Genomic DNA, 11855 nt, shown 5'->3' on the forward strand with positions numbered 1-11855 from the left:
AACTATCAAAACCTAAATCAATTAGAAGCTTCAGAATAATATACTAGCCTCCGGGACCTCAAATTCCATTAAATTGGGTAGTAGAATCCTTCCCAAGCCTATAGATTTGAGTTCCCGAGCTTAAAACCCTCAATTGGTCAATATTCTCTATTTGAGCTATGACCCTCCTTAGAGGCTCCACCACCCTCTACAATTGAGAGAGCAATCTAGGAATTTCTTGGACATGCGCCACGGCGCAACCTGTTCAGCGCCGCAGCGCTAAGACGATTCAGCAAACCCCTTAGTTCTTCTGAGTTCATGCAGGTCGCAGCGTTCCAAGAACATCGTCGTGGTGCTACCCCACGAACCCATAAATTCCAAAATTTTCCCTGCATTTTCCCCGAGCGAAACCTATCAAAATCTTTCCCAAACGTGAACCAAAACCACAATTGAATCCCAATACCTCAATATTATACTTAGAGCAGCATAAACACATAAAAGATCAACCTAAAACCTCATTGAAATCAAGAATTCAGAAAGCTTTAAAAACTGGAAAGCTTAAAAACTCAGAACTTGAAACATCTAGTTACCTTTATTCAGAACGATCCTAGGTGCTCCCTTAAGTTTAGAAGTTCCTAGTCCACTGAGCTTCAATTTCCCCAGCAATCCTTGCCCCAAAATTTAAAGATTAAGTTCCCTTCTCTTCCAATCTTCCAAAGCTTCCTCTATGAGAGTGAGAGAGAGAAAAATGTGGGAGAGAGAGAGAGAGAGAGAGAGAGAGTGTCTTATTTTATTTGTTTCTTGATTGCTCTCAAGGCTTCTAGCCTCAACTAAGGCCAACCTAAAGCTAGCGAAAGACCAAAAAGCCCCTAGGTCTAAAACTTACCCATGAACGCCCAGAAGGGAAATACCGTCTTTTGCCACCATTTTTTCGCTAAACCTCGAGTAGCCCTATAAATTCCTAATTAATCCTGACATACCCAATTATTCACCAAATAAGTACCAGTTACCCGATAAATCCCAAATACCCTCTAGGTTTCCCAAAATACCCCTAGGCTCACACCAAGCCGGGTATTTAACCCCGTTGTGACTATTCCACTAATCCGCTCACTAGGATCGCCTCAGACCACACATCTCAAATATATCCCAATAATACTGGGGTCTCACTCATAGCACATACATAATATAATTATACCCTCAACGGGTCAAAAATTACAAATATGCCCCAATTTCATAAATGGGCCCACATGCATATTTAATACACATAAACATGCATAACTATTCGCATTACCATATAAATCATTTATACCACATAATCACACATATGTTCAACTAATTCCACATATAAAGCTGATTATGCCTTCCAGGCACAGTAATCAAGGCACTCAACCTTAATAGCGAATTCGGGATGTTATAACTATCCCCTCCTTATCAAAATTTTGCCCTCAAAATTTATTCAAACATCTCGGGATACTAATCCTGCAACTCTGACTATAGCTTCACAGTCTAGTCCTTTACCTTGCTATTTGTTTGTAACACCCTCCCTAAAGTGATAATCTTATTCTGTAAGACTTTATCTCCTTTATCCAGAATTCCATTGGCTTTCCCTTGCACAATAAATTCCACTGGAATTCCAGGGTCTCTTTGCCCAAACAGGGGTAGTACTCAACACCCTTCCCTTAACATTAGCACTAGTAACACCTTATAAGCCTCTACCCATGCTGGGGTAAGACTAATCTGTAGGCCCCTAGCCTAATCCTTATTAGGATCTCATAAGTCTATCAAGTCTAGAGTCAAAACTCCATTTTCTTTCCCAAACTATCTTAGCCATTTTAGTCCACACTACTCGGAGAAATACAAAGTCTCTAATCTTGGAACTCCGCATTCACATGTTTGAATTTGCAAACTCTTATCTCCTTTCAGTAAGGCAGACACTCCTACCCTAACAATCCTTAATAAATTCATTGGCCTTTTGAACCGACTTTGAATTGGAGCACTTTCTGTACCTCGTTTCAATTTCTAGGATGAGTACTCATCGTTCCCTATCTCACAATATCTTATTCAGAGTCACACTAGTCGTTTACCGTATTCATCACCGTGACAATTTACTCCAGGGACCGTATCTAGTTCAATATTTCAAAAACTTACACATTCGAAGTAAAATACTTAGAGTTTGATTTGTTCCTTCAAGTCATCAGTCTGTTTGAAGGTAACCAATAATTCCAAATCCCAATCTTATACTCATCGCCCTTTATGACCCTTTTAAGAACCTGGGAACTAAAGGGTCTCAATCTGACACTATCAACTTTGGTCTCCAGTGGAGATGAGTTTATCCAAGTGTTCAACAAGAAGTACTACAGTCCTGCGATTCTAGCCATAAGGATGGACGAATTCATTGCGCTTACCCAAGGGAATTCGACCGTGACGGAGTATGCCAGGAGGTTTGATAGGTTGGCTAAGTTCGCAGCGGACATGGTACCCACTGAGATGCTAAGAATTCAAAGATTCGTGATGGGACTGAAAACTATGATAGCCCGTGACGTGAACTTGATCCGGGGGATAACCACTTATGCAGAAACATTAGATGTAGCCTTGGAAGCTGAGCAGGCATAAGAAAGGATCTGGAAAGAAGGCACGGCCAGAAGGGACACTGAAAAGAATAACAATGATCAGAATGACCACAAACGAAAACATGATGGTGGTCAAAATCAAAAAGCTAACAAGAGGAACAAGACTGCATTAGAAAGTAATGGGAATAAGAACCCTATGTGGAATATCCCTAGTGCCCTATGTGCAAGAGGAAGCATTCAGGAGAATGCCGATATAAGACAAAAGGTTGTTTCAATTGTGGAGAAGAAGGACACATTAAAAAGGATTTCCCAAAGATGAAAGACCAAAAGAAAGATGACAAGCTTGTGCCAGCTAGAGTTTTTTCTCTTACTAGAGGTGAAACAGAAACTAGTAATACAGTGGTAACAGGTCAGGTCACTATCTCTAGTAAACTATGCAATGTTTTATCCGATTCGGGAGCTACGCATTCTTTTGTCTCTATGAGAATGATTGATAGCTTAGATAGACCATGCAAACTTTTTAGAGATAAGTTTGTCACGGAGTTGCCCTCGGGGGAAAGAATTCTATCTAGTGGAGGGGTGCGTATCATTGTAGTTAGAATCGAAGGAAGAGAATTACCAGTAGATTTGATTGAGTTAGACCTTAAGGATTATGATGTAATTTTAGGCATGGACTGGTTAGCAAAATATGGGGCAACGATAGACTATAAGGGTAAGACAGTCAACTTTCAAACAGAAGGTGGAGAGCAGTTCACCTTCAAAGGAGAAGTTTCCCGAACTCACATATCGATAGTCTCAGCTCTCAAAGCTAAATGGTTAATCAATAGCTGTTTCCAAGTGTTTCTAGCTAGTGTGGTGGACAAAACATGAGAGATGCAGCTTGAACCCAAGGATGTACCTATTGTATGTGAATTTCCCAAGGTGTTTCTAGAAGATTTACCGGGATTACCTCCGAGTAGGGAAATCGAGTTTGAAATAGAATTGGATCATGAGAAGACACCAATTTTAAAAGCTCGCTATAGAATGGTGTCTACCAAGTTAAAGGAGTTAAAGATACAACTACAAGAGCTTTTAGACAAGGGACTCATCCGACCGAGCTATTCACCTTGGGGAGCACCAGTACTGTTTGTCAAAAATAAGGATAGGAGTATGAGGATGTGCATCGACTATGGAGAACTGAATAAAGTGATGATCAAGAACAAATACCCTTTACCTTGAATAGATGATATTTTTGATCAACTACAAGGATCTACGATATTCTTGAAGATAGACTTGCGGTCGGGGTATCATCAACTAAGAGTACGAGAAGAAGATATCCCAAAGATGACTTTTCAAAATAGATATGGACACTATGAGTTTCTGGTGATGTCTTTTGGCTTAACGAACGCACCAGCAGCGTTCATGGATCTTATGAACCGAGTATTTAAGGACTACCTGGATAAGTTCGTGGTGGTGTTTATAGATGACATATTGATCTACTCAAAGACGAAAGACGAGCATGAAGAGCACCTGCGACTGACGTTGGGACGACTAAAAAGTCATCAATTATATGCTATGTTTAAGAAAAGCGAATTCTGGCTAGAGAAGGTTGCATTTCTAGGACACATTGTGTCTAAAAATGGCGAGGAAGTAGATCCAGCCAACATCGAAGCAGTGAAGGACTGGCCCAAATCCAAGAGTGCCACAAAGGTGAGAAGTTTTCTGGGATTGGCAAGATACTATAGATGTAACACCCTGGGTAGCCAAGACCGTTACACTATGTGTTTATAAAGGTGCAAGACTTGCTAATCAAGTCATTTAATTTGAAACTTGTTACTGGAACTATAATTGAAATAGGGTTAAAAGATTTTGGTCATAAAAGATACATTTCATTTAATTAAACATTTCGTACATGGGATCCCAAAAGAAATAAAGTTCACAGGACAGTTTACAAAAAATATTCTAGGTTATAAACAAGTACTGGCCACTCTAAGGCAAAATAGACATTTAGGCTTCTCCTATCCTACCACTTCTCGGCCATGGCCGCCGATCAGCTGACTATGTACATTCAGCCTCAAAGCTCTCCAACTCAGGATTGGTCCACCTTGCTCTTGCCTTTACCTGCACCACGTAGCACTTGTGAGCTGAGGCCCAGCAAGAAAGCCATATTACATATTATAAACGACAAACAAAAGTCAGATAAACCATCAACCAGATACAAACAAGTCACACAACTCACATGAGCAGTGATATCAAACTACAAGCCAATAATCAGTTACTCAAATAACAAACTCGTCACAATCATTAGTTTAAACAACAATAAACATATCTCGCTGAAATCCAGGGTCAACGCTCTTAGGCCGCACCCTCTAATTATCCCACTGACTCTGGCTCGCTTAGGCCAAGCTCAGTGATTACGTATTTAACCTCAGCTACCAGTGGTTGAGCCGCGCACTGTGCGCAAATATTGATTCCTGACTCTTAGGCTGTTTATCACATGTCCCCATGTCATAATACCATCTCACGCCATCACATACAAATATAGGGAGCTCTTAGTCCCAACATAATCACATAACCGGGTGCAGTTTCTTACCTTAGCTTTCGATAGCTTTGATTAATGAAATCGACCTTCAAGCATGATCCTGTCTGAGCCATAGCGTAAACCTAGTCACAACCATGAAATAGAATCATCTTTAAAATTCAATTCCGTAACCTAACCTTGGGACCAATCCCAAGCCCTCGGGAAGCCCTAATTCCACCAAACGGGGTGGTGGAATCAAACCCCAAGCCCCCGGGCAAAAACCCTAAGAAAATACCCAATAACCCATTTCTAAAGCCAGGGTAGCGCCACAAGCAGAGGAAAAATCCCCTAGAAAACCCTGACATAGCGCTGTAGCGCTCTACTGCTAGCACTATAGTGCTACAGACAGCACCTTCAGCACATTGAGTTTCTCCCTCGAATTTCCCCGAGCCAAAACTCCCTAGAACCCCTCCTAACCTCATCTACACTTCAAAACAAGCCTACCATTCACCACATCTCATCCCACATGGCCCAAAAATCTCAAATTTAGCCACATGCACCATCAAACAAAGAAAACAAGAATTGAACTCAAAACTTAAGAATTCATCAGAAAAACCAGAGATAACCTAGCAACTCAGATGATCAAGCTCAGAATTCCTTACCTTTGATGGGGAATTCGACCCTAGGTTGTACTCCAAGCCTTTCTAGCCTTTAACTCCTCAGTTCCCAAAGCTTCATTCCCTTAACTTTCATCCAAAACCCAAGTTCATAAATCATCTCTAACACACTCAGAAAACGCATCAAAACCTTTAAACCTTACCTCAATTGAGTTGCTAATTCCTGCTAAACCCTCTAGCTTCACCAAGGTCCCTTGCCCCAAGCTCCAGACTAAGCCTCCTCTGAGTTACAGCCTCAAAAATATTCAAGGAGAGTGAGAGAACATGTGATCAATAGGGAGAGGGAAAAAGAGTCTCTGATTTTCCTCTTTCTTTCTTCGTTTTCCTTCCTTCAGCCTCTGCTACTTTCTAAAAATTCCACTAAGTCTATAAATGCAGAATATCACTTATCTTCTTTTAGCCACCTAAAAGACCATTTTAGCCCCCCATTAAAACCTAAGTCTTAAAACATTCTAAAGGCATTTTGGTCATTTGTTCCCAATTCCTGCTTATTCCTCGAGTGTCCCTAATAATTATCACTTAACCCTGACACCTAGCTAATCACCAATTATTTCCCTCAATGTCAAATAGTCTCCAATATATTTCGCGAATTCCCAAAAATAACCCCAGGCTCCCCCAAGCCAGGTATAAATCCCCATCGTGACTTTTTCGCTAAACCGCTCACTGGGATCGCCTCAAGTCACAAGTTGAAAATATATCCACATAATAATGTGGTCTCAACAATTTATCACAAATAATTACATTTATGCCCTCAACAGGCCAAAATTACGAATATGTCCTTTTAATCTAATCAAGGCCTACATGCATACTAATACACATAATCATGCATCTCATATATCCAAATGATCATATAAGCATGCTTTTCACGTAATCATGCATTTAATCATTTAAATTACACATAATCTAGTTATGCCCTCCCGACACAAATCAAGGCCCTTAAGCCTTATTAGTAATTTTTGGTCATTACAATAGACGATTTGTTGAAGGGTTCTCCAGAATAGCTACACCCTTAACAAATTTGACGCGGAAGCAACATTATTTTGTACTGACGGAGAAGTGCGAAGAAAGCTTCCAAACGTTAAAATACAAGCTCATATCAGCCCCAGTTTTACGCGACCGAAACGATAAGGGCAAGTTTGTAGTATATTGTGACGTGTTAAAGAAGGGACTTGGATGTGTTTTGATGGAAGACGAAAGAGTGGTCACATATGCCTCGAGACAACTAAAGGAGTAAGAACAGCGCTATCCGACCCATGACTTAGAATTAGCAGCGGTGGTTTTCGCTCTAAATATTTGGAGGCACTATCTGTATGGAGAAAAGTGTGAAATCTATGCAGACCATAAAAGTCTAAAGTACTTCTGTACGCAACGGAGGTGGCTGGAGTTAGAAAAGGACTATGATTGTGAAATCTTGTATCATCCGGGAAAGGCTAATGTCGTGGCAGACGCACTTAGTAGGCGGAGTTACGGAAGCTTGTCAACACTTAAGGGGATAGCTCAACACTTACAAGATGATATTAAGAGGTCTGGAATTGAGCTAATAACTGGACAACTAGCTGGCCTCACAATCAAGTCAACATTAATGGAGGAAATAAAGGAGCAACAACAAGAAGACGAGTTTGTTCTTAAGATAAAGGCGATAGTACAAATCTCAGAGAATGTTGATTTCTCTTTAAAAAAGAAGGCATGGTACGATATAGAAATCGAGTATGTGTGCCCGAAAATGGAGGATTTAGAGAAAGTATTATGAAAGAAGCGCACATTACTCTATATTCACTTCACCCGGGATCAACCAAGATGTACAATGATGTCAAAATAATTTACTGGTGGCCGGGGATGAAGAAAGATATAGCAGAATTTGTGGCAAAATGCCTTACATGGAACCAAGTAAAGGTTGAACATCAAAGACCCGCTGGAACTTTGCAACCATTAGAGATTCTCGAATGGAAATGGGAAGATATAGCGATGGACTTCATGATGGGATTATCAAGGAACACCAAGTAGCATGACTCTGTTTGGGTGATAGTAAATAGACTCACAAAATATGCTCACTTCTTGCTGGTAAGAACAATTTATAACGCTGAGCAGTACGCAGAGCTTTACGTGGCGAAAATAGTGAGACTACATGGAGTTCCAAAGACGACAGTCTCCGATAGAGGATTAGTTTTCACATCAAAGTTCTGGGAAGGTCTACAGCGTGCAATGGGCACTAAGTTAAAACTAAGTACGACATTTCACCCTCAAACAGATGGTCAGTCAGAACGTACCATACAAATATTAGAAGATATGTTGAGGGTGTGTGCTTTATACTTTTTTGGATCATGCAGCAAGTATCTTCCATTGATAGAATTCTCTTACAACAACAGTTATCAGACAATGATAGGCATGGCGCCTTATGAGATGCTATATGGACGAAAATTTTGACCACCACTTCATTGGGATAAGGTTGGTGAAAGATGATATTTAGGACCCGAGGATGTAAAAGAAGCAACTGAGCCAGTAGAAAAGATAAGACAACAAATGATTGCCGCTCAAAGTCATCAGCAAAGCTATGCCGACGTTAAGAGGCGAGATGTTGAGTTTTCAGTAGGCAATCAAGTCTTTCTCAAGGTTTCTCTGATGAAGGGGATTATGCGTTTCGGAAAGAAAGGAAAGTTAAGCTCAAGGTTTATAGGTCCTTTTGAGATATTGGACAAAGTAGGGCATGTAGCATATCAGTTGGCTTTACTGTCATCTTTAGCAGAAATGCATAACATTTTTCATGTATCGATGTTGAGAAAATATATATCAGATCCATCCCATGTGCTTGATTACAAGGCTCTAGAGTTAAAACAAGATTTCAGTTATGAAGCATGGCCAGTACGCATTCTAGAATGGGGAACTAAGGAGTTAAGGTCCAAAAGTGTCCCTATGGTTAAAATCTTGTGGAGCAATAGCACAGAAAGAAAGGCCACATGGGAATTGGAGGAATATATAAGGGAGCGGTATCCCGAGATGATTGGTAAGTAAATTTCGAGGACGAAATTATTTTAAGTAGGGGAGAATCGTAGCGTCCCAGAATTTTACTTAGCTAGATAGTAGTAGCAGTAGTAGTAGCTGTAGAATTTTAGTTTTCGTGGATATTTGTTCAAGTCGGGATTTAGTTGGAAACTCGTAGAAATAGTTATGGATTTTATAAGTGTAGCCTATAGTTTAGAAATATTAATTTTATCATAAGGTTTGATTAATTAATATAGTCCAAAAAATATAATTTATTATAACCTAAGGTTTAGATAGATTAAATAAGAGTGTGGCACTTGTCACAAGCATTTTATTAAGGATATAAGTATTTTTTATGAATAGTTTAATTAAAAGAAAGATCTAGAAGCTCTAGAACCTTCCATTATCTATTAGGATCACGTTTTACTCAGTCAAAGTAGTTTTAATCAATTTCAAATTATCCTGAAATGTGCAAAAACGGGTTGAAAATATCAGCGTATGTCGATATATCGCAGCTATAAGGGTCGATATATCGCCTATAATGATACAGAAAACACGTCGACTTTGCACAAACAAAACCATGAACCCTCGGTATAATGGTAGGGCCGACATATCGCCTACCCTAGGCGATATATCAGCTCCAGTGGCCAATTTTTTTAATTTCGTAGAATTTTGAACTAGAAAGAATCTTCAACAACCTTGACTTGTTCCTGAACATTTTTGACCAAGTTCTGGGCATCTGTTGAACAGATAATTCAATTTTATTCATTTTTAAACATTTATTTATTCATTTTAAAGGAGTTAGTTTCACTCCTTGAACTCTTTAAATAGGACCCTTCACTCAGCCATTCTATTCATCATTCAAGTACAGTTCAGAGCCTCCAAGTTGCTAAGTTCATTCTAGAGAGAAACACTAGGGTTTTGGGGTTAAAGCTTTTAAATATAAAGATTTTCTAAACACTTGGGAAGTGTGTGATTTCGGTGTTCGAGGTATAGATCGAGGTTCTAAGCTATCCAAGGTATTCATTTCTTCAGGTTTAGTTCACTATAATTTCTATTATTCTTTCATTTTTCTTCAAATCCTAACTTGTGATAGTGACTTTTGGTTAGGTGTTCAATTCCTTTGAAACTCAAGGTTTTCGGAGTTTCAATCCCACTCTTGTCTCCAATATTCCGATTTTTGGTAAAGAAAATTAGGTAGTTTATTATTATGACCTAGTTTATGATATAGTTTATATTTTTATGGCCTAACATTTCAGGTATAATACAGGGGTAAGTGTGTCTGGACCTAAGGCGTCCAATGATGTATGACGGACTAAGTCCGGTCGGCTCGGTTGCCAAAACTTTATGACTGACCTAAGTGATGCCGGGGCTTAATTACCTCCCCCTGTATAAACACTTATCTTTTTATTATATCTGACTTGTTATTATTGTTATGATTATGACATATGACCTATAATTAGGCTTATGACTATGACTTATGACCTATGATTTATGATCTATGACTTATGACCTATGACCTATGACTTATGACTTAGAGTATGATTTATGATTTATGACTTAGATTATGATGTAGGATTATGACTTAAGCTATGATATGAACTAGAAGCTTGTGTTTGTTTGATGCTTGTGAAATTTAGGATATGTTTGATTATATGTGTAATGCCCTGGTTACCCCAGAACAGTTACGGTGAATGGTGAACCAGAAATTTGACTCGCTACCCGAGTCCTTTGGTTAAAAACGTGCTTCTAAGTGTTATTAACAGGCTAAGTTGAAAAACAATAAAAAGGAAAGGATATATTTTATTAAGTACGTAAAACTGTCCATGGGCCCATCAAAACGTTTACAAGTTATCTACAACTCAAAATGGTAATTACTGTTTCAAATCTACAAACCCGCCGACCTAAGCGGCAAAAATAGGGTAAACCCCTAGTTCCTCTGAGAACTCCTTGGCCGTGGTGGTCAAGCGGCCGCATATGTACACATCACCACCTAAGCTCTCCACTCAAGGCTGGGTGAGATTTTCTTTCCCTTTACCTACACCACCTAGCACCCATGAGCCAAGGCCAAGCAAGAAAACACAATATAGCATGATATAATATCAACAATGATCATAATAATCATTCGGGGCTATCAGTCCAAAACAGGTAAGTGACAGTCAGAAAAATCACTAATGTGGGTACAACTTCCTTTATCCATGTGACGATAGGGTCATTGGGGCTTAACAGATAAGTGAACCTTTCACTAGCTTAAATAGGATAGGTGCATGATGACTAGTCACCAGCATAACCTTCCTCGTGACTCTAGAGTCATAACTATGGAACTCTGTTCCCTAGCCATGTGACAAGCAGTCACCTAGGCCTTTCGCCCTGGCTCTGAGTAACTAGTCTTAGACTAGCCAAGCGCATATAAGTTTGATCGACCTTAGGGTCACACTAACATTAATGCCTTAGAGTCATTCAATGCTGATATCGATTAGATCTAATCTTCATTCGGCACTGCGTTCAGGACGCTTATGCCGTTTCTGACTCTTAGGTCAGTGTTCCTGACTAGTAAGTGCCATATACAAGTAAACAATATTCACTAGAATTTAATATGAAATCGATGTCCACATTTATCAACCAACATGCCTCAATAACAATCATGCATGTCACATACACAGGGTGCAATTTTCTTACCTCTGATTCGAGCGAGAATAAATAAAAGAATGACCCTTGAGAACGATCTGACTTTTAGTCCTTTAGCAGTCACCTAGTCATAACCAAATATGGGACACCATCAATAAAATGATTAACAAGGGTTCCCAAACCAAGATCTAGCCTCTGGGACATCAATCCCCACAAATCCGGGTAGTAGGAAAAATCCCGAGGCCTAAAACCAAGTTCCCGGGGCCAAAACACTCAAACGGGCTCAAACCTGTCCAAGGGATGCGGCCCTAACACCTTGGGCCGCAGCCCCCAGCCACTCCAGGAGCAAGGGCCGCGGCATCCTACAGCTAGGGCCGCGGCACCCAGCAAGGCCAAACTTGCTCCACCAGCTTCTTCGAGCTAGGGCCGCGGTGCCCAAGAACAGGCCCGCGGCCCCCAACCCAGACCCATCCCCAAACACGTTCTCCTTCATCCAAACCTCCCAAAAACATACCTAAACAC

This window comes from Humulus lupulus, chromosome 6, assembly GCF_963169125.1.
Source record: "Humulus lupulus chromosome 6, drHumLupu1.1, whole genome shotgun sequence".
NCBI lineage: Eukaryota > Viridiplantae > Streptophyta > Magnoliopsida > Rosales > Cannabaceae > Humulus > Humulus lupulus.